The following is a 23,106-nucleotide window of genomic DNA, read 5'->3' on the forward strand; positions in this document are numbered from 1 at the left end:
GCCGGGGTGCTTAGCAGAATGTCTCTTAAATGAAGAGCTTCCTCTACTAGGCTTCCGGGCTGTAAAAAAAAGGTTTCTTCACAAAATGACAGCTAGGCACAGCCAATCCACCTCCAATTTTTTTTATTCATTCATGGGATGTGGACATCATTGGCTAGGCCTGTATTTATTGCCCATCCCTAGTTGCCCTTGAGAAGGTGGTGGTGAGCTGCCTTCTTGAACCGCTGTAGTCCATGTGTTGCAGGTGCACCCACAGCACTGTTAGGGAGGGAGCTCCAGGATTTTGACCCAGCCACAGTGAAGGAATGGCGATATATTCCCAAGTCAGGATGGTGAGTGGCTTAGAGGGGAACTTGCTGGTGGTGATATTCTCATGTGTCTGCTGCCCTTGTCCTTCTAGATGATAGTGGTTGTGGGTTTGGAAGGTGCTGTCTAAGGAGCCTTGGTGAGTTCCTGCAGTGCATCTTGTAGATGGTACACACTGCTGCTACTGTGCGTCGGTGGTGGAGGGAGTGAATGTTTGTGGATGGGGTGCCAATCAAGCGGGCTGCTTTGTCCTGGATGGTGTAGAGTTTCTTGAGCGTTGTTGGAGCTGCACTCATCCAGGCAAGTGGGGAATATTCCATCACACTCCTGACTTGTGCCTTGTAGATGGTGGACAGGATTTGGGGAGTCAGGGGGTGAGTTAATCGCCACAGGATTCCTAGCCTCTGACCTGCTCTTGTAGCCACAGTATTTATATGGCTAGTCCAGTCACTTTCTGCCAATTCCAGCTGTTAGTCCTGGTACCTGCTTGTCTTCCCTTCCAACTTCTCTCTATTCAGCGTGTGCAGGGCATTGAAAGAAATACCCATAGTTTGCAGTTGAATAACAGCAAATAGCAAGGAACAGTGTAGGTATAACGCTCCAGGCAGGTGAGAACCTAGTTGGCTTTTAAAACCCATTTGAAATGGACAAAATCAGCTCAATGCAACTGTCATGGAGGAATTCAAGAAAAGAGTCTTGTTCCTCTTTAACACCTTGCTCAGCAAACCTGCACAACCAGCACGGAGCTCGACAGGCGAGCTGATCAGAGAACGCAGCAAGGTAATCAGCTCACAGAATTCATGACAATCCCAATGTCCTGCAGCCAGAGAAAGCACCCTACGGAAGGCAACCAGGTCAGAAAATGGTCACACGTCTGTGACAAGAATTTCTCAGACTCGTATTTAACGTTTACCATTTCTACGATGAATATCCTCAGACCAGTTGCGCGATCAGTTGTTCAATCTTGTCCGGAACAGTCAGGAAGCTAAGAAGCAAGGTGATGTGATACTGGGAACATCTGATGAAGGAGGACGGAGAGCAGGAAGGCCTGTCAGACGTCTTTTTCTTCCTGCTCCACCCCCACCCCTTTCGTAAGATTTTCTGGTCGCATGTGTCATTATATACATTCATAATAAGTACTGGAGGGTAGAGAACCATTTCCATGTGTTCACCAATATGTTTTCTAACCATTGGCTTCTGGATGTGCAAGAGGGCATGGGGGAGTATTAAATCTGCATACATAACATAGTTTAAAATCAATTTTAACTAGTCCAGTCTACAGTTGTTTTCTCTCAAATGGGTTTCTGTGTGGCTGTTCGAGAGTCACCACCTCTACAATGGAAAGGGAAGGAATCTACATCTTTGTTCACTACATTGATGCCATTTCAAACGGAGTTTTCTGACCTCTGTTTTGTGGATTGTTTAACAACTCTCGTGAGAAACAAAGTCCAGCAAGGTACTAAAAATAATTATTATTGATCATCAGACCCTCAAATGCTTATAACTGCATCGATAGCTTTCGCAATTAGCCTGTGATAAGCAAGGTTCTCACACACAGTCAGGCTGTGCCTTGAAGCTGTGTGAATTGTTTGTGTTGTTTTTAATTAATTCTTGGGTGCCGTATTTATTGCCCATCCCTGTTTGCCCTGAAAGGTTTGGTGATGGGCTTCCTTCTTCAGCTTCTGCATTTATAGTGGTTTTGTACAATTGTGTGGCTAGCTGGGCTATTTCAGAGATCAATTATGAGTCAACTGCATTTGGTGTTGGGCACATACAGGCCAGATCAGATGGGACAGCATGTTTCTTTGACTTTAGGTCATTAGCAAGCCGGTTGGCTATGTATGATTATCCAACAACTTCACAATTCCCTGCCCTCTACCAGATTCATAGCATGATGCATTCATCTATTCATCACTAGCTTTGCTATATGCATGCATTCATTTGAAGCCAATCAAATTTAACAGCCAAAAATAGGCAGTTGATAGCATCTAAGACACAATACCTGATCAACGAAGGAGGTACGAGATAGGAGTTTGTCTTATATTTTGTTCAAAGTTCAAATTTCATCCAGCCACTGTGGAATTTTTATGATGCATGTCATGAAAAGACAGATTAAACACGACCCATTGATACGCTGATAGCTTCCTGCACTGTGGACTTGGCATTGGAGTTCAGTTGTAGTTTTTTCAATTCTTTCCTAGTCAAGCAGATGCTCAGGTGATCCATATACTGAAACCAGCACCACCCCCCCACCTCCATTCCCCTGGAAACATGGGAAAGCGCAGAGTGAATTTGTCCACCTCTTATTTGAAGGCAGAGTGAAGAGAAGGAAGGTGCCACATGTTGAACTGGAGCCAGTCAGTTCACAATACTCCAGAGAACAACGCATTTGAGCAGGAAGAATTGGTAGCATCATTGGGAATACCTCATTGGAATAAAGTATGAACTTTACTAATGCTTTTCATAGACACTAAATGATAGAAGTTTCTTGTTATATTGTGTATAATAAAGAATATCTTAGGAAGAATTGGTAGCATCATTGGGAATACCTCATTGGAATAAAGTATGAACTTTACTAATGCTTTTCATAGACACTAAATGATAGAAGTTTCTTGTTATATTGTGTATAATAAAGAATATCTTAGGAAGAATTGGTGGCATCATTGGGAATACCTCATTGGAATAAAGTATGAATTTTGCTAATGCTTTTCATAGACACTAAATGATAGAAGTTTCTTGTTATATTGTGTATAATAAAGAATATCTTAGGAAGAATTGGTAGCATCATTGGGAATACCTCATTGGAATAAAGTATGAATTTTACTAATGCTTTTCATAGACACTAAATGATAGAAGTTTCTTGTTATATTGTGTATAATAAAGAATAACTTATACATAACAAAATGTTATATATTACATAACCATGTACCAGATTTCGTAGCCTAGTTGATATGTTACTGGATTAGGAATTCTGAGATTGGACTAATCTAGGTAGGCTGAATTTGAATTCAGTTTTTAAGGAAAGCTGTAATCAGGAAAAGTTACCACAAAGCGAGTGTGGTCTTGTGGCATTGTGGTAGTGTCTCTGCCTCTAGGCTAGGACTTGTTGGCCACAGAAGGAGTCTTCCTGGTGTGTGTTCTAATGAGCTAATAATTAGCCTGGGAAACTTTCCGCTACTGCCCCCTATTCTCCAAAAGGAAACAAGTGTGTGTGAGACAGGCTTTAAAAAAAAAATCCATGATGATATCAAATGATGAAGACGGGTCATACAGACTCGAAACATTAACTCTGTTTCTCTCTCCACAGATGCTGTCAGGCCTGCTGAGTTTTTCCACCATTTTCTGTTTTTATTATGTTTAAAAATAACCCTAGCTGGTTCACTAATGTCCTTTACAGAATGAAAACTGCCTTCCTTGCCCAGACTAGCCTATCTGTGACTCCAGTCCCACATCAATTTGACTGAATCTTAGTTACCCTCTGAAGTAGCCTAGCCAGTCACTTAGTTCAGAGCAACTAAGAGCTTTGTCGCTTTGCCAGTGACATACTGAGAATGAATTATTTAAAAACAGTCACAAAACAGAATATTGGTAACATTCCGAAAAAGGTACATTTATCTCTCTAAAAATATATCGTCCACAAGTTCCTTATTGCTGCATTTAGCATTTCTGCATATTGAACCACTTTCTTCAACAAATTGTCAGGAAAGCTAAATTGTCCGGAGTAGATAATGAGCACAGAATAGGTAACATTCTTCACAGTCTTACCATAGTTTCTTAGGTGCAACTATCAAAGGTTTTAATGAAGGTTTCAAAGAAAGTCACTAAGATTATAAATGCTTTTTTTCTCTTTTCCCTTCTACCTACTGACCATGTAGTTGTTTTGCTTTTCTGATAGAGTCCTGTACAGACTGTCATTTAAATAAAATCGGCAAATCATTTTCAAATGACATTATAAGCAACACACTCTCACTATACCTGATGACTCATTTCTCTATTTAAGCAACAACCACCAGTCTGTTCAGAACATTATACTGAGAGGTAATGCACACAAGTTTGTAACACCTGAGAGAACAGACACAATCCAGCAGTACTTGTCAGTGTTCTGAGGTAAGCAATTTGCTAGTGTTTTTTTCTCAAATGAAATATTGGGACTTAATTAGCCAAATTATTAATTAAATAGTTATTCATTTGCCAAATATTTTTATTGCTTATTATATTTTATATTGATAGCCCCAATTTTCTCAATGTTTAAGTAATCTTTAAGTAAACAGCCAAAGTCAAATAAGATTAAGTTTATGAACTATATTTTGCATCAACTTTATGTTTTGATGATAAAGCTTGATTAACTTTTGAAGCATATATATTGTATTTGTGTGTCAGATAATTATTCAATAATAATTAGATAACCCATGACTTCTCTTTATTGTATATTTTATTCACGTTGACATTAAAATATTTACAGATATTGTATTTTAAATGTTGAAATGGTATTTTCCTTTTTAACAATTCGAAGTGAACAATTTAAACAATTTAACAAGTTTAGACAGGTGGCATCAGTTAGCTATGTGAGGTTCCATAGAATATTAAAGCACAGATCTGTGCCTATGATTTCCACCATATATGCTATTGTCCATGATAATGGCTGAGCCATTCAATGGGGAGGTTAAAATAATAAGATATTTTCACCCGGGCAGAGAAGGTTACAATCAACAATTGTGTTGGCACAGTTGTTCTCAAGCAACCCCTGACATCCAGTGCAAGGACAACACTGAAATAATGCTGGGACAAGGTCACCCATCCTGATTTTTGTTCTTGAAATATCGCAAGCAACCAGGAGACCTTGAGTGGCAGAGAAAATAGATTTTTAAGTTCAAAAAGGACCTGAATGGGAGCCTCCTTAATGAGAGAGCCTTTGAAAAGGCTTATTACTGGGTTTGAACAGGAAGCAATTAGAACCCAGCTTCATCAAATTGATCTTACGCACAAAATATGCAAATGTATACTTCAACGTGATGTATGACGTTGTATCCGGTCCTCATTTATACATCAAGAAATACCTGTTTGAGAAGATGCTGCCCCTGTGAACCGTTCCAATGGAAAGAAAGATACCTTTTCGGCTTTTAAATTTCTTACCTTCTTAAATATTTTTGACGGATTTCGTTCTCATGGAGGTGAGGGGTTACAGTTGTCAAGAAGTGGAGCATTTATTCTACTTTTGTCATCCAATATCAGCATCGAGCGCTCCCATGTAAAGTTAGTGTGGCCAAATACACCACAAACCTCTCTCTACTCTGTTCCAATAATGTGCATTAAACCTAAGTTGAAAAGAGTGCCCCCTACTGCAAAAGTCAGATTTTATTTTTCTCTTTTTAATGTCTTATGGTCTCCCTGATTAAGATTACCAACTCATGTACAAGTTTACAGGTAGCTTTAGTCCTGTGGGACCATATCCAATAGGTACAAATGTAATACTGTCCAAATGTATTGCTCATGGGGTTCTTCTAGGCAACAGAAATAAGAAACTTGCAAAGATCAGTGTGCCCCCCACCCCCCACAACACCCCCATGAATCACCAATACCCACTCGTCACCCTCCAGGTGGAATTGTTTTTAAAGTCCCTTTGTAGAAATACCTGGCAACACTTATGTGGAAATTCTATGTTCTTCATTGACTCAAGGTTTTTGAAAATGAATCCAAAATCCTGGAAACTCCTTATTTGCAACATCAGAGCAACAATGCTCTTAAACCCTACCCCTTCACTTAACCACGTTACCATGAATATTCTCCCCAACACCCACAATTTCTTCCTTTAGCCCTCCTCCCTTGGAGGTAATAACATTTGTTGGTATAGTTCTATTGTTAATCCTGTGGTTACTCATGCCTCATGCTAGAAGCCATTCTTCATATATGAGACTAAATAGTAAGTCAGTGTTTGTTGGTTATTTGTCCCATGGGAGTATAAGAATGGAGCCTGGCCGATATCCATGCGCCCTTCTGCGGGGATCACTGAATAATAATTAGCACAGGAGAATGTCCGATGTTTCCCTATTCTAGTCCAGGGCTATTGAGATAGATCTTCAGCTTGCTGCCCAAGTGTTGCAGCTTGGCTCCCCATTAGAAATCTGCAGGTCTGATGCAACTCCTTCCCTAATAACTTACCCTGCCACTATTGAATCCCGAATCACTTCACCTTCACACTACTCCTCCTCCTTCTTAATACCCCAATTGTCTCTATCACTTTCCCTTTGAAGTACCTGCTCAAACTTGGTATGTTCCTCTCCCATTGCTCTGCTGCCACTCATCTTACCTTTACCTCTCAATGCTATCCCTCTAATTGACACTTGAGTAGTTGCCAGAGAATCCAGGAGCTCCCTCACTCTCAACCAGCTTCCATTTTCCCCTCACCTTCCTTTGTATCTTTTTCCACCAATAAACTTTGTTTTAAAAACTTATTGAGCTGGATGTAACAAGTACTCACTAGAAAAGGTTAGGGAGTATCTATTCCAGTGTAAGCACCCTTTATCAGCACGATAAGACTTAATTATTACTGAACAACTTCTCTGTCTCTGAAAATTAACTTTAACATGTTTGGATTCTCAATCCTTTAAATTTTAATTATTGCTGGAGAGCTAAAGAATATAAAACATTAAATAATTCATGAATTTCTGTCACGTTTATCTCTTTCTTTCTTAACCTTTCTTCCCCTCTCCTTTCTTTTGCTTTATGCACCTGTTATTGAATGAAATATTCTAACTGGGTTCAGGTTTTGCACTGCTCAACACCGATTCTTCGATCTGTTTGGTTAAAGGGACACACAGTCGCTTTCCCTGTTCACACGCATCCCAGACGCCCTCTAGAAAGTGTCATGCTTCTTGGGTGGTTAGCAAAGAGAAACTTCCGGTGCAAAAGCCTGTTGAAAGTCTATGAGCAAGTATGTGTGTAACGAATGTTTGTACCATCCATTCGCTGCTGGGAACAAAATCAGACTCCTTCATGTTTACGAAATTAAATCTGAATGAGGAAAGAAACTGCCATCCTGACTTTTCGGAAATTAGAAATTTCAGTTACTGTGAAAGAGAAATGGGAGATGAAAAAATTTAGAAGGCACACTAAATGATTTCTTGGAACCCAGTTGCCAGATTGTAATCAGGATGACAAGGTTAAATTTTAAAAATCTGTTATAATCATGGACATAGAAAGTTATAAAAGTTGACAATAATGTGACAACAGGAAATTAAGTTGTACAGACAGGAAGTGCATGCAGATGTAATTTCAATCAAGATTGAACTATAGCGGTTTTCTGATAAAGCTTTTACAGCTTCCCTGTTGGAGAAACCAACCAAGCTGTGAAGAATTGGGAAATGGCAATTAATATGAACAGTGATTTTTTTGAATAGGGGAAATTATTCTATAATATCCATTTCTAACTTGTTCAATCTTTTAGTTCACACTGAAAAGTACAAAAATTTTAATGCAGGGTGGCAAAATAATAAAATTTCATCTTGACCTCAGTGTGAAAATATGGCTGCCTTTCTGTGTATCATGATGCTTTCACACCTGTGAAAAGCTGTATCAATGGGCTGGATTTTCCTGGATGGACCTGTGATCTCAACGTCGGCCTCAGTTCTGGGTCAGGAACCCATAAATGGCTATGGTGGGACATCATTCACAATCTTCCCCAGAGCGGTCAATTAAGGAGCAGCCTTGGGGAACCCCATCCAAATAAGGATCTGGTAGGCAGACCAGTGAAGCACCAGGCCCAGTGGGAGGATTCACAGTGAAACCCAACCCGCAGACCTACAGGGAGAGGCGGTTCAGCTGAGATGGGCAAAAACCCGAGGGGACACCTCTCTGCAGGATTGCCTGTGGTTGTCACAACCCAGAGGGCCCACGGTGGTGTGATGGAGACATTGATAGTCCCTTGGCTCATTGCCAGGAGGCCACTTCCAGTTAAGTGACATGCTCCAACTTCAGCAGAGGACACAGCTACAGTCAGGGAGATCCTGACATTGGCAGCATCTTTCGCCAAATTGGCCCAATAATTGGGCCTAATTGGCTGCCCACCACTGCTGGGCAGTTAGCCTCTGCCTAGCTCACTCCACCTCTGACAAGGCTGCTCATAGGAAGGAGTGTGTTGGGTCGTGGACCCAACGCATTTTTTTTCTGCCTTTTCTCCCAGCCTCACCTCCTAACCTGCCTCCGCGGGACTGGGAAAATTTATCCCATTTATCACTGTCATTGGAGTACCTTAAAGTCAAATCAAGTAATTTCTCAATGTTTTACTAACTTCTATGAGCAGGCAACTGATACACTGTAAGTATAGAGGTTGAACACTGAGTCCATTGTGTTACAATTTCAGCACAAGAAGATCCATTGGAACAGTCCAAGTGTGCTAAGGTGTCAAGTGTATTATAGCCTGGACCGAAAACCTATATAAAATAGTTCAGACATTTATACATGTGTTTTACCATGACTCAAGTCAGAATTCCCATGCAAATATGTATAAAGTCAGAAGCTAGTGTTGGTGATATTAATGGCCGAGAGTATGATATTTTTCTGTCCACAATTTTAATGGAGGCTTAAAATCAATTATTTTAAATGGGGTTAATGTCGCCATTAAAATAGCAGACAGGGGAAAGACATTTGAACACATTAGTTTACTATTATCAGTGAAAGTAATTTCTGGCTTTTCCATTTTTAAATTAGCCTTAGTCTACTTCTGAGCAATTTGGTGAATCCAGTGATGCTGTAGAGTCACTTGGATTATAGTCATTTGGAGCATAGGAACCATATGAATTAGGAGCAGGAGTAGACCATTCAGCCCCTCGAGCCTGCTCCGCCATTCAACAAGGTCATGGCTGATCTGATTGTGGCTTCAACTCCACTTTCCTTCCTAGCCCCTAAACCCTTTGACTCCCTTGTCAGTCAGGAATCTAAAAGCCAGCCTTAAAAATATTCAATGACCCTGCTTCACTGGTCTCTGGGGAAGAGAGTTACACTGGTTCGCGACCCTCTAGAAAAAAATTCTCCTCACCTCCATCTTAAATGGAAGACCCCTAATTTTTAAACTGTGTCTCCTAGTCCTAGTCTCCCCCACAAGGGGAAACATTCTTTCAGCATCCACCCTGTCAAGTCCCTTCAGGGTCTTATGTGTTTCAATAAGATCACCTCACATCCTTCTGAACTCCAAGAGATACAGGCCCAGTCTGTCCAACATTTCCTCATTAGACTAACCCCTCATCACAGGAATCAGTCAAGCGAACCTTCTCTGAACTGCTTATCTTCACCGATAAGTCGCAGGAACTGTCAAGTTCAAGATTTCCCGAGTTGTTTATTCAAATGATGATGATTCATGTCTATCTAGGCCAAAATGTATGCAAAGTAAATATGGACTAGTTGCAATCGTTTGAGAGGGTCAGAGGGGAATTTTCCCTTATTGACCTCAGGTTTCTCTGGTTTTTATTGCCACTCCAAGGAGACCTGGGGAGAGGGGGTGGGGTGAGGTGGTTAGGATTTAGGAAATGCCTGCTCAAGATAATCCAGGCATCATGAGTGTGGGACAGGCTTGATAGGTCTGTTAAGTCTTTCCCTGTCTGCCAGTTATGTATGTCCATGAGAGCAATCAAACATTTTAACAACCAACTCTTTAAAGAATAACAATATACTTTTAGAAATCTTTTAATGCAATTACGATTATTCTGTGGTTCACGTACATTTTTATCATAATTTCTAAAGTCACCAAGAACCTTGGTCAGTTCACTGATTATTATCTGAAGTCAACCGAAGCAGAGGACTTGTCCCCCACATAATGGCGCAGAATTTCCTGGAGAACGGTGCCATGCGGTATTGGGTTTGAGTTGGAGTGCTGGAGTTCCAGGAAATTATGGAGCAAGTGAGTTAAGGCAGTGTTCAGGTCGTGCCATGATTTCCTGTGACTAGTGCGCCAATCGGCCTATACGTACCCTCAACGAAACTGTGCTCCAACTCCCAGGGCAGGGTTTTTCGCTGAGTGGGCAGGCACACGCCCGACCCACTCGAGTGTAAAATGACGCGCGATGACATCGGGCGGGCGTCCCGACGTCAGCGCGCACTCGCGCGATATTTCAGTTGGCGAGCGCGCGCACGAATCGGCAGCGTGCCCGCCGTTAATTAAAAAGCCTATTAAGACCATTACCAATGTCATTGATTGAACGTTGTTGCTGCCCATCCAACATTACGGGGGGGTGGCGGACAGGCGAAAAGGACAAAACGGCCTTTGCATTCCTTGCGAAACCTCATCCACGGGTGGGATGAGGTTTTGATCCGTCATTTAAAAAAATTGAAAAAAAAGTCATCCTAATTTCTAACATGTCCCTGCTCATATGACAGAGCCACATGAGGGGACATGTTTTCTTAACATTTCAAAAATCTTTAATTTTAATTCGCAAAGCTCTTCATTTCCCTGAGGCGGTCTCTGTGCCTCAGGGAACTTTTCCAGCGCGCGCCCAGGCACATGAGTGAACTTGCCCGCATGCCCGACCTCCTCATCCCCCACCCCACACAGGCAGCGTTGAGCGCTGAAGCACGTGTTCCACACTGGACAGGCCTTCATTGGCTCCATCCAGTGAAATCACGCTCCGGCCCTGAACGCGGGCAGCAGTCGGCTTCCCAGCTGCTTCCGCCCGCCCGACAACGGACAAACCCTGGCCCCAGTCAAGTCAACGGCATTCATGGGATTTCTTGGGTTTACACCAGTTTTGATAGATGCAACTACTTAGAGTAAAAAAAAACGCAGCAGCTGAATGTATTGAAATTCATGACTTTAAAGTCATTGATTAAAATAAAATAAAATCTTAGCTCTTAATAATTTTATTTCTTAGCTGAAACTGAACAAAGCACCTCTTCATTGTTATTGGTTGGCTTTAGTGTACATGGCCTGTATGGTGTGGGCCACTGAAGTCCCTGCACGTACACTGGTGAAAGTGAGGGTGCAGGAGAAATTCACGTGGACACATTTTTGGGTCCAGAATGGAAAGAGCACTAACATAGGGCACCCGAGGCCCAATGTCCATCTCCTGCTCATCCTGATTCCACCGTAAAGTAATTTCAAATGAACTTCCTCTCCGCTGGTGGCCTCCAGCGGCCTCTTTACTGGTTAGGCTGCAGGAGGAAATGGAGTGTTTTGTTCAATTTCTGACCAATTTCAAAGAGGGTCCTTTATACAGGCATTAAGCTCCTGGTTAGCATGGGCGAGAGGTTTAACATCTGCTGAGTGCAGCCCAGATTCCTGAATGTTGCCAGAGCCAATGCAAGCATCAGACGTAGCTCCGCAAAAGTAAACATTTTTGCCCCTCCTTGCGCCCGAGGAAAGGGTGAAGCGAGCTCCAGTTTTGCCCCCAACGTTTTCAATCAGAGGGCGGAATTTTCCGGTCCCCGCCAGCGCTGGGGATCATGGTGGGGCGGGGCCGGAGAATTCGGAGCGAGGCCAAAAAGTCGAAAATCTGCCAGCGGGAAAATAAGTTGCAATCTTCCCCTCGGCACTTTCATGGCGGGTTCATGAGGAGTCACCTTCCCCTGCTGGTGAACGTCGGTGTCACCATTTGCATTGTCACGAATGCTGGTTAACGGGGCTGCAGTCTGGAATCTCGCACCCCCGGTGAAATCCTCCACCTCGCCAGCGGCGAATCAGACTGTTCCGTTTCCCAATCTGTAAAGGTGGTGTGCCCCCGCTGTGGGAGATCTCCTTCACTTACCTCCCACTAGACATTGCCTTTGCCATTCACACCCCCGTGTCTCCCAGGCACTGGCACGGCAGATGGCACGCACATGAAGGAAGGGGCGGGGTCGAGATTTGAGGTCCAAGTGGTGGAGGGTGGAGGGGGGGCGTCACACAGCAAAGGGCAGCTCTTCAAGGGGGTTTCCAGGGAAGGGCAACTGTGCAAGGGGTCCGGATAAGTAAAGTGCCCGGACCTGACATCGGGGAGCCCAACTTTTTGCTTGATGTTCCACAAGATTCAATGTAAACCTTGCAGTTGCTTGAACATTTAGTGAGTTTACCTGCTACACTCTGCGCCCAAGAGTCCATCAGACCTCCTGCTGTTGCCATGGGACTTAGTCCCGGACTGTAAAATTCTGCCCAGAGACACTTTCGTGACCAATTAAATGACTAACGTCATTTTCAGGATAAATAATATTTTTTAAAATCTGCGAGTTAAAAAAAGGAGGCCTTGTGACACATGGGTAGTGTCCCTGCCTCTGGGTCAGAAGCTCTGGGCCATGGAAGGTGGGTTCATAACATGGCCAAACGAATTGATCTGTCAGCCTATAAATCCTTCCAATATACCTGATAGCAGGCGGTAAGAGCAGGACTGTCTCCTGATCAGCCAAACTACAGAAAGCAACAGCAAACCGCTGCAGTACTTTGCCAGGCATAATCATGGAGCGATCTAATGAAAGTCCACGGCCGCAAATACTGGCCAAGGCAGAGTCTTAGGGTATGGTAGCTGAAGGGAGGGAGGTAAGTTAAAATGTTCTTGAAAACTGAATAAAACAGCTGGGCGTGTCCAAACTTAGGGAATTCTTTTACAAGTGAGTAAGCATGCGAGTGAAATGATTTGAAATTCTGATTTCTATGACCTGGGACATGCTAATATTGACTCAATTAATTAGTACATTGATAGGGGTAAGCAATTTGCTGCCTCATTCTGAGGTACCTGTTGCACCCATTATGCTGATTGAAATATTCAAATTAATATTCTGGGGAATTTTGGAGTAAGCTTGCAACAGGAACTCAAGGCAACAAACAGTGTAATTAATAACATACAGTGCCACCCAGGAAATTCCAATCCAGTATGTCCCCACGCAAGTGTGAATTTTACCACCTCGCTTGCTTAGATATGAAGATCACGTAGCTGAGTGCAACTGTTGTCCCTACACTTTCAGCCTTGTTTGAAAATAATTGTATCCCACTCTAGTGTGTCAGTCATGACCCAGTTGGCAGTATACCTACCTCTGCGTTACAAGGCTCTGGGTTCAAATCCCCATCTCGGGCCTGAGCACAAAAACCAAGGCTGACCCTGCATTGCAGGATTGAGGGAGCTTTGCACTGCTGGAGGTGCCATCTTTTCTCCGAGAGATTAAAACAAGGCAGATATAAAAGATCCCATGGCGTTACCTTGAAGAAGAGCTGGGGAGTTATTCTTGGTGTCCTAGCCAATATTTATCCCTCAATCAACATCACACACAAAAAAAAACAGATTATCTGGTTGTTAGCACATTGCTGTTTGTGGGAGTTTGCTGAGTGCAAATTGGCTGCCAAGTTTCCTACATTAAAACAGCGGCTACAATTCAAAAATACATGGTTAGCTGTAAAGCGCTTTGAGACGTCCAGTGGTTGTGAAAAGTGCTATAGAAATGCAAGTCTTTCTTTTTTCTTGCTAAGCATTCCCCTGACCTAGCCTACCCACATGACTCCCCTGGTGAGAATGAACAATGAAGCTGAATGTTCATCTCATACTCCTTTATCTGCTTCAGATGCTGTCTGTCAGAACTCCACCCCAACAGTTCCATGATCTAGGCAGTTGTGTAGCTGGGCTCCTGTAATCTGGCCAGGGGCCACAATAATATCTCAGGTGCCTATAGTTCCCTAAGCTTACAGGAGGCCTTGGGTTCCAAAACCTTAAACGCCACCACTGTCTGGCCCATCTTAAGGCAAATGTGATATGAAACACATCATTTTCAACATGAAACACAAGGCTGCGTTTGGAAACAGAATCCTTGCGGCCAATTCACCAACTGAGCTACCATTAATACTCTCTGATTGAGAGAGCAGGAAGAACGCAGAAGCAGCCTATGGTCTGGTCATGTTATTAATCTGGAAAGACACTCGCAGTTTATTAAAAGTCCAACTAGGTCTGTCAGTCTTCCCCCAGTCAGCTGTAACAAAGAACTCCCAGGTAGAATGCATACAAAGTTGGATCAATTTCTGGATCAACACAAATTTCACCTCAACCAGTAGGCCATGTACAAGTACCAAGTGCCATGCACAGCCAAAGGAGTAAGGGAAATAAGGGTAATTAACTCTATGTGGCTTGGATTTTTCAGTCAGCAATGACATGACTGCACGCGCTGTGAACCTCGAGGAAAGCTGCTGGAAAGATCTAGTGAGTTCTTTGGTGTGGATTACACCTTTCACCTTTCACCTTTTCCAATGTTATATCCATACCAGCGCCAACCATGGGGGATCTCTGGCGCCCAGGAAAAGTGATGTCTCGGTGATGTAGGCTGAGCACATTGAAAATTTCTCACAGGCAGCAAAACCGCAAGCTACAAGCAGGTTTCACCATTTGCTTTTTATAACTTTACTGAAAGAAAAATAAAGATTGTGACAAACGCAAGGGATGAAGGTTGAAGCTGAAATACCATAAATAACTTTTTTGAAAGAAGTATTTTTATGAATTTTTTCTCATGGAATGGAGAAATTTGAATTCCACAAACATAAAACTAATTTTCAGGGCCAGAGAGGTTGTTCAGCAGTAATTATGGGCAGAATTCTCCAGTTGGTGAGTGGGGACGGGGCCTGCTCACCAACACGTAAAGTGACATGTGGTGATGTCGGGCAGGCATCCCGATGTCACCTTACATTTTCAGTTCGGCGGCCGGGCAGTGGACTTGGCTGCTTGCCCGCCGAACTGTCAAAGGCCTACTAAGGCCATTTAAATAGTGACTAATTCAATTATCTGAGCTGCCCGTCCAACCTTAAGGTTGATGGCAGGAGAAGAGCCCAGGCGGCCTTCACAATTTTTATGAAACCTCATCCACGGGGTGTGGGGGGGGTATGAAGTTTCATGAACTGTTTTAAAAGTCAATAAAAACTTTAAAACTAATTCTTTCACGTGTCCCAGCTCCTGTGACAGTGTCGCATGACGGGACATGTTTTCAAAGTTTTTATTTTCCTTTATTTAAATTTACACATGTCAAACCGATCTCCCTGAGGCACGGAGGTCTCTGCGCTCTTTCACGTGCATGCGTGAAAAAAGCACAGGAAACGACTCAGGGAATTCCCCCTCCCCGCCCGCACAGGGAGCGCTCAGCGCTGCCGGGCAAGCATCACGCTGGGAGGGCCTTAATTGGCCCTGCCCACGTAAAATGGCGGCACGACCCCGATCAGGGGCGCCGATTTGGTTTGCACCTGCCCACGCCCGACCCCGCACAACCCCCCGATGGGGGCTAATTCAGCCCTATGACTTAGTGTGCCATTGAAAACCCAGATACACCTCATTCAGCAAGGCATAACTTTATCAGAGGTTTTCAACAATGATCTTACAGCATAAAAATTGGAAGTTCACATCAATTCAGTGATCTCTAATTGATTTTCATCTTTGAGGATTTCAATAGCACACCCTGTGGAGGAATAGGAAAATCACGGACAGCAACTTCCACATTTCCCCATTTAACTTCCCGTGTGCAGACACCAGGAGCTACTGTCAGTTTCACATTGTAGTAACAGCGAAAGCTAACAGTTTGTGGTCATGACAACTGCAAACTCTGGACCAACATTGATTAGAACCTTCAGTAAGGGGCTTTCTAGATACTTGATTAAGAACAGAGTGAAGCACAACTGAAAAAGTACACATATTGTCTGGAACACTATGATGTTTAAGCTGTTGGGGTTATGGGGATGTTTGATGCCACTCATTTTTGATTTGTTATGAGTTAGCTCAATTCGTAAATTTGACTGATTTATTTCTCCTATTAGTGGGGGAGGTGGAGTTAAGTCTCCTTGTTGCTGTATTTACAACCAACTAAAAGTTCCACAACTCTGTCTCCCAACGAAACCCATCAGCAGAACATTTCGCTTTGAAGTGAGATGGCAACAAACAGAGATCGGGCAACCTGTAATCTTTTAAATATTGGTTGTTTTCTTCAACACTGAGAGTAAACTTATGTCATTAGAGTGGAGCTGTGAAAACAAGGCTGGAAGGGAAATAATGTTTTCCAAGTGATGTTTTTCTGTATATACTTTCAAAACACTCTTAATAGAAGTTGTCACTGGACACTATTAAAAAAGTACCTATGCAAAGAGAGCCAAGTGTAACAATCTGAGGTCAATCACAGGCTTTTTAAAGTCGGTCTATTGTGATAAATACTTAGAGGTTTTGCTTGCTCAAGGTGTTACTTTCCACTGACTTCAAAGGAAATGAAAATTGGGAGAGTTGAGCAGGCAGCAGAATTGTTCAAATTATCCTCATTCAAACCTGTTTCAGGGGATAGTCAGATAGCCAGAAAAGGCATTTGAGGGTGAGTTTCCTCATTGTTATAGCCACCACCCCCCCCAAACACTACTGTAAACTTGGCGGCCTTGCTTGGACAGCAGGTAAACGCGGCGTTTGCCGTCCAAGTTAATGGTGCTGCCATGGGAGAACCCCCATTACAGAATCATAGGGCAGAATTTTTCGGACGGGAGTAAAATTGTGCGTGATGACGTCGGAATGTCATCGCGCAATCCCGCGATATTTCGCTCGGCGGGCACGCGCGAGAGGCGGCAGCCCGCCCGCCAATAATTCAGCGGCCTGTTAAGGCCCTTAATCAATTAATTAAATCAAACTTTTCGCTGCCCATCCAACCGTTTGTTGGCGGGCGGGCGACTAGGCCAGGCGGCCTTTGCATTTTTAATGGAACTTCATCCACGGGCGGGATGAGCTTTCGGACAGTAAATAAACAACAAATAAAAATTTTAAAACTAATTTTTAACGTGTCCCTGGTCACGTGACAGAGTCACATGAGGGGACATGTTTACCTTCATTTTAAAATCTTTATTTTTAATGTTAGAAATCTTCAGCTCCCTGAGGCAGCTCTGAGCCTTCAGGGCCTTTCACTGAGCGCACCCACCCGTCCGTATGCACTGACTTCCGTGCTCACCCTCCCCCCCCGCACCCACCGCCCCAGCAGCGCTGAGCATTTCAGCGGGCGATTCACACTGGCTGGCCGTTAATTGGCCGGCCAGAGTGAAATTGCGGTCAGGGCCCAATCGCGGGCGGCTGACCGCTGCACAGCTGCTCCCAGGCCCTCCCGCCATGCCCGTCCGACAAGGGGAAAATCCTCCCCATAGAATGGTCACAACACAGGAGGCCATTCAGCCCATTGTGTCCATGCTGAAAACCCAGGCCCGGAGAGTTTAAGAAATCCTGTCATGAGCGGGTCCATAAAGTTAGGGGAGGATGGAATTGTGCCCTGTTTCAGAATGACATTTCTCACAAGTCACTGGGAGTCCCCAAAAATAATGATGTTAATTGCACTCCAATAAGAAACTGGCATCTTGTCAAAACTGTTTGGCCTTTTTGTGCTCAGATGAAAATTATCATTCCTCCTACTGGAATAACTGATAGTATCTTATTACTATAGCTAGTATATTTCCTGGGGTCCTGTCCCAACAGTCATGCAGTTTACTGATTTTAAAACAGATTTACTAAAGGTGGGAGTTGCTTATGGAGAGTTCATTTGCTCATAATTTCAGTTCACCTTTTAGCCAAACCTCATTGAGCACTGTGATATTGGTAATGCATTACTGTGTTCATAAGAAATTCATTAGTCCACTGGCTTCAATGAAGGATTTTCGCTTTGGTTTTATATCTTTGTTGAAATAGCAGACAGTGTTCACACAAGCACGTGCTAATATTGCACAGCGCAACTTCTTCAACCAGACTGATTAAAACAGGATAAATGCGCAGGCAGAGAGTTCCCTGGCTACAATTCTAGCTGTGGCATTGCCCAGGCAACTTGCTTCTTAGGGGAGGGATGTGGAAAGATAAAAACAAGAATGCCCCCAAACCTGTTTTCTGTCTGTCTTGGGTGCAAATGATAACTGGGGGAGAATACGGCTTTGAGAGCCCACATGTTTTCAAATCATAGCTTAGTTTTTTAAAAGTTGGTAGTAATTCAATGTGTGCAAAGATTGTGCAATTTATAAAGATAGTGTTAGACTGATAATAGTCTCCTGTTATTAAAAGTTCCACCTCTTCGACAGATCTCTAATGTTTCTGCTGCAGATAATCTCAACAGGTTCAAAGCTCTCAGACTAATATTTACCTCTGCAACGGTGCTTCAGGTAATTAGGTATTCTGGTGTTACGTCACCTCTGGTTTGCTGCTACCTTAATGCATGTGTTTATAAAATAGAGTGCAGGCAGATATCTAGCTCCAGTAGAGGTGGAACTGCTTACAGCTCAGACAGCAGCCCATTGAAGGAGGGATTGGTGGAACCTGGAAGTTCATAGGAATATTACCTCCCCATCATAAACCATAGACCAGGTAGGTCCCTCCTGCTAATCGCTACTCTTTCCTTTGCCTCAATTGTCTACTCCTCTTTTTTCTCATTCTTCATTCTGCTCTTTTTGCATCTTCACAGTTGCTAAGAATATTGATCCCAACTTTGGCTCTGCTCACTAAGGGCTCAGGTTGAACCTCTGTCTGTTGCAGAGTTTGTGGGCTGCATTTGACTTTAGAAAATAGGGTGCGAACATTGTATTCATTAAATCGAGTGGTGATTGTGTTGGAGCATGGTTTAACGGTCTTGGTTGTTTTGTTCTCTGACTCAACAAAGGTTACATTCTCACCTTGTCCAGGGGAGACTGTGAGATCGGGGGAGGAGATGGTGGAGGGGGAGGCAGTTCATGGCTCCTGTGTTTGGGAGTAGCAAAAAACTCACGGTACGAATCATTAAAACACACCAGACTGAGGGCACAGACCCTTGTGACTCCCCCCTCCCCCCCCTACTTTAAATTCTATACGCAGTCAGACCTATTTGTTAGAAAACTGGGAGAAAGTGTTCACCTGTTGCTGTGTTGATTAACAGAAGGTTCCTCTAATTAAACTACACCCACTAACTAGTTCTTTTGAGAAGGATGATAAAATGTTCCATCTTACTACTGGTTACCACAATGTCGATTAAATATCAGGATAAACTTGGCAAAGTTTTGTTCAGCAAAGTGAGTTACTTATTAATATTTTACTCTTTATGGCTGTAGAACATATCAAAGCCACATTTCGCTACTCTAATTTTGCTTTGTGTTTTTTTTTATTGACTGAATGTTTACACAGTTATTTTCCTGTTCTAACTGGATATAGAACCTTAAGATCAGAAGAAGGCCACTTGGCCAGCCTGCCCGTGCTAGCTCTTTGAGAGAGTTATTCAATTAATCCCACTTCCCTGTTCTTTCTCAATAGCCCTGAATAATTTTCCTTTTGAGCTTTTGAAAGTTACTATTGAATCAGCTTACAGCACCCTCAGGCAGCGCGTTCATTATTCATATGGCTTTCTGGAGGCAAATACTGCTATTTGAATTAGATTTCCGGAGCACTTGTTGGCCAAGGTTAGTGCACATTTTAATCTGAATGCCCCTATGCTATAGGAGTTCAAGGTTGTTGTGTTGTTCAAGGTATTTGCTGCTGTTCTGCTTTGTTCCTTGTTCGAGGTCGACACTTTATTGATCAGTTTTTGTTTAAAATGTTAGTTTTTTCATACCCTGCCCACTTTGTGGAAGCATTCACCCACTGGTCATTGAGTCAGTAATGAAAGGACATAAGATCATCACCAAAAGAACAAAGAGAGAGGTTAGGTGGTTTGTCTTGGTGCACAGGTATTTGTTGGGATATGAAACAACAGTGGAAGCAGAATCCAGGATAGCTTTGAGAAGGAAACAAATGGAAAAAAGTCGATTGTTTAAAAAGTTGTTGGGAAGGAAGGAGCTGGGGAACTGGCACTCAGTGTACACCCAGAAGGCAAAAAACAGCTCGGGCCAGTACTCTTATTTCCCAGTTTTTACTGATGTTCCATTTTAAGGTATACAAGACCAGCTCGGGCCAGTACTCTTATTTCCCAGTTTTTACTGTTTTTTTTCCCCTTCTGGCCAGCTCTTTCAGAAAGCCAGCACAGGACCGATGGGCCAAATGGCCTCCCTCTGTGCGGCAAAAGATTTCCTCTCCATGCGATTTTGGGCACTTGGCTGGCAGAGCTGGATAGTCACTGGAGGCTGCCACTTAGTCAGCAAATGGGCAGTTACTGGATAGTACAGCCTCATTAGCATTGGGTTGCCAGGCACAACAACAACTTATATTTATGTATCATCCTTAAAGAAATAAAACAACTCAAGGCGCTTCACAGTAGCGTTATAAAACGAATATGACACCGAGTCACTTAAGGAGATATTAAGTAAGGTGACCAAATGCTTGGTCAAAGAGGTGGGCTTCAAGGGGTCTCTTAAAGAAGGAAAGTGAGGTAGAGAGATAGAGAGCGGTAGGGAGGGAATTTCAGAACTTAGGTCGTGGCAACTGAAGATGCGGCCGCCAATGGTGGCAGTCACTAATAGTGTTGACTCTCCAGCATAGGAGCACCGAGCAGTTTCTGGGTAGTGAGAACTTATTAGCATTGGGCTGGTGAGCAGTGGCCATAAAGCCAGTGCCACAGGACTGCTTGTCAGCTCTGCTCCACCGAGGACACACAGGGAAACAACAACAGCCCCAGCTATGGCAAGAGGGCAGTTAAGGCCTTCCCCACCAGATCCTGGCGTGCTACTCCCCCATTTCAGCCAGGTTAAAGGCACCTCAGCATCTCCCCCCCCTCCACGATTCTAGGTCATCCCAGGCCATATTGCCATTCTTAAATGATTGAGGGGACATTAAGGCTGCCTCTGAGTTCTTACCCGTTCTCTCAAGTATGTGATCATGGCTGCGATGCTCCCAATAATTACCTATGATACAGTATATCACACTCCTGACAGTATGGCTGATGAGTGCACAGACTAATGCACGGCACCATCATATCACCGTGTCACCCCATGTAAGGGTTAAAGACAGAGTTGGATATCTGATACGAAAATGTACTTATGTTGACCATGTCGCAAAATATGGCCCATTGTTAAAACACTTTCTCCAAGCGATCACTCACACCTTCACGAAAACAAAAGCAAAATACTGCAGTGGCTGGAAATCTGAATTAAAAACAGAAAATGCTGGAAACACTCAGCAGGTGTGGCAGCGTCAGCAGAGAGAGAAACAGGGTTAAAGTTTCAGGTGCGAGACCTTTCACCAGAACTGAGAAAAGTTAGGAAGGTCATAGGTTTTAAAAGGGGTGGTGGGGGGGGAAGGTGACAAGAAGTCAAAAGGGGAGGTGAGTGATAGAGTGGAGGGCAGGAGAAATAAAGGCAGAATTTTCTGCTCAGCATGCGGGCGCACGCCCGACACGCCAGAAACAGCACACGATGATGTCGGGGCGAGGGTCCTGACATCATCGCGCACTCACGCGGTATTTCGGTTGGCGGGCACGTGCAAGAGTCGGCAGTGCCCGCCAACAACTAAGAGACCTATCAAGGCTATTAATCAATGAATTAACCTGGATTTTCCGCTGCCCGTCCAACTGTTACGGTTGGCGGACCCGCGAATCGGCCAGGTGGTCTTTGGATTTTGCGGAGAAGCCTCGTCCACGGTTTTCCATCATTAAATTTTTTTTTTAAAATAAAAACTTTTCAGCAGATTTTTTTCAGACGTTCGTGGCCAGGTGGAGTGAGTCCGCTGTGTGGACGTTTTGTCGGGGATTTTAAAAACTTTATTCATTGGTTTAAAATGCTTCAGGTCCCAGAGGCAGCTCTCTGCCTACAGGGAGCTTTCAGTGCGCCTTCAGCGCTTGCCCTAACTCCCGCCTCCACCCCGGCAGCGCTGAACTTCTCCGCGCGCCTTTCACGCTGACTGGCCATTAATTGGCCAACGTGACATCGGGATTGGGGGGCCGATCACGGGCGCCGGGCCTTTTTCCAGGCCGGCCCGCCACGCCCGCCCAATGACCTGGAAATCCCGCCCAGAATGACACAAGGTTGCCTGGCACAAAACCAAGGGAGCGGTAATGGAACAAGTAAAGAAACAGAAGGTGTGCCTAAAGGAGGTGTGAATGGCAGACCAGCAGACCAGCAGTCGCCTGAGCACAAAGTCAAGGGATAAGCAGAAACAAGAGAAAAAAAATGAACCAGCAAAAAAAAAGACAAAATAAGATGGAGGTTGTGATCTAAAATCGTTGAACCCAGTGCTGAATCTGGAAAGCCGTAAAGTGCCCTCATGTCCTTACCCTTTATAACAACAACAACCTGTATATATTCACAGGGGGGTTACAAAGAATAAATTGACACTGAGTCTGATAAGGAATCATTGAATGATTACAGCACAGAAGGAGGCCATTTGGCCCATCAAGTCCAGGCTGGCTCTCTGCAGGAGAAATTTAGCTAATCCCACTCCCCGCTCTCTCCCCGTAGCCTTGCAGATGTTTTGTCTCCAGGTGCTTAACCAATTCCCTTGTGAAAGCCACAATTGAATCTACCTCCCTAACCCTCTCAGGCAGCGCAGAAAGATCCCAACCACTCATTGCATAAAAAAAGTCGTCTCAAGTTGCCTTTGGTTCTTTTGCCAATCACCTTACATCAGTGTCCTCTGGTTCTTGACTGCTCTCCCAATGGGAACAGTTTCTCTATCTACTCTGTCTAGATCCCTCATGATTTTGAACACCTCTATGAAATCTTCTCTCAACCTTTACTTCTCTAAAGAGAACAACCCCAACTTCTCCAGTCTATCCACATAACTAATGTCCTTCTTCCTTGTACCATTCTTGCAAAACTTTTCCACACCCTCCTTAATCTTTCCTAATGTGCTGCGCCCAGAATTGGGCACAATACAGCAGTTGAGGCCAAAACAATGTTTTATAAAGGAGATAATAGGCCAGATGATCAAAAGTTTGGCCAAAGACTTAATGAATGTCTTAAACGGAAAGTAGACAGAGAAG

General features: G+C 43.7%; 1 protein-coding gene across 4 annotated transcripts in view; it reads left to right on the top strand.

Moving 5' to 3' along the window:
• Positions 1-4,322: 4,322 nt before the first annotated feature.
• Positions 4,323-23,106, top strand: part of LOC144683375 (solute carrier family 26 member 9-like) — a 103,930-nt gene continuing 85,146 nt past the window's right edge. Inside the window, exon 1 of one of the 4 annotated variants that reach the window (XM_078546326.1) lies at positions 4,323-4,413. The gene's annotated coding sequence lies outside the window, so the exon portion shown is untranslated. Of the gene's footprint in view, positions 4,414-5,467; positions 5,560-18,448; positions 18,594-23,106 lie in introns of those variants that run through there. The other 3 variants (XM_078546327.1, XM_078546328.1, XM_078546325.1) reach the window with 3 other exon arrangements.

This window comes from Cetorhinus maximus, chromosome 8 (genome assembly GCF_964194155.1).
Source record: "Cetorhinus maximus chromosome 8, sCetMax3.hap1.1, whole genome shotgun sequence".
Taxonomy (NCBI): domain Eukaryota; kingdom Metazoa; phylum Chordata; class Chondrichthyes; order Lamniformes; family Cetorhinidae; genus Cetorhinus; species Cetorhinus maximus.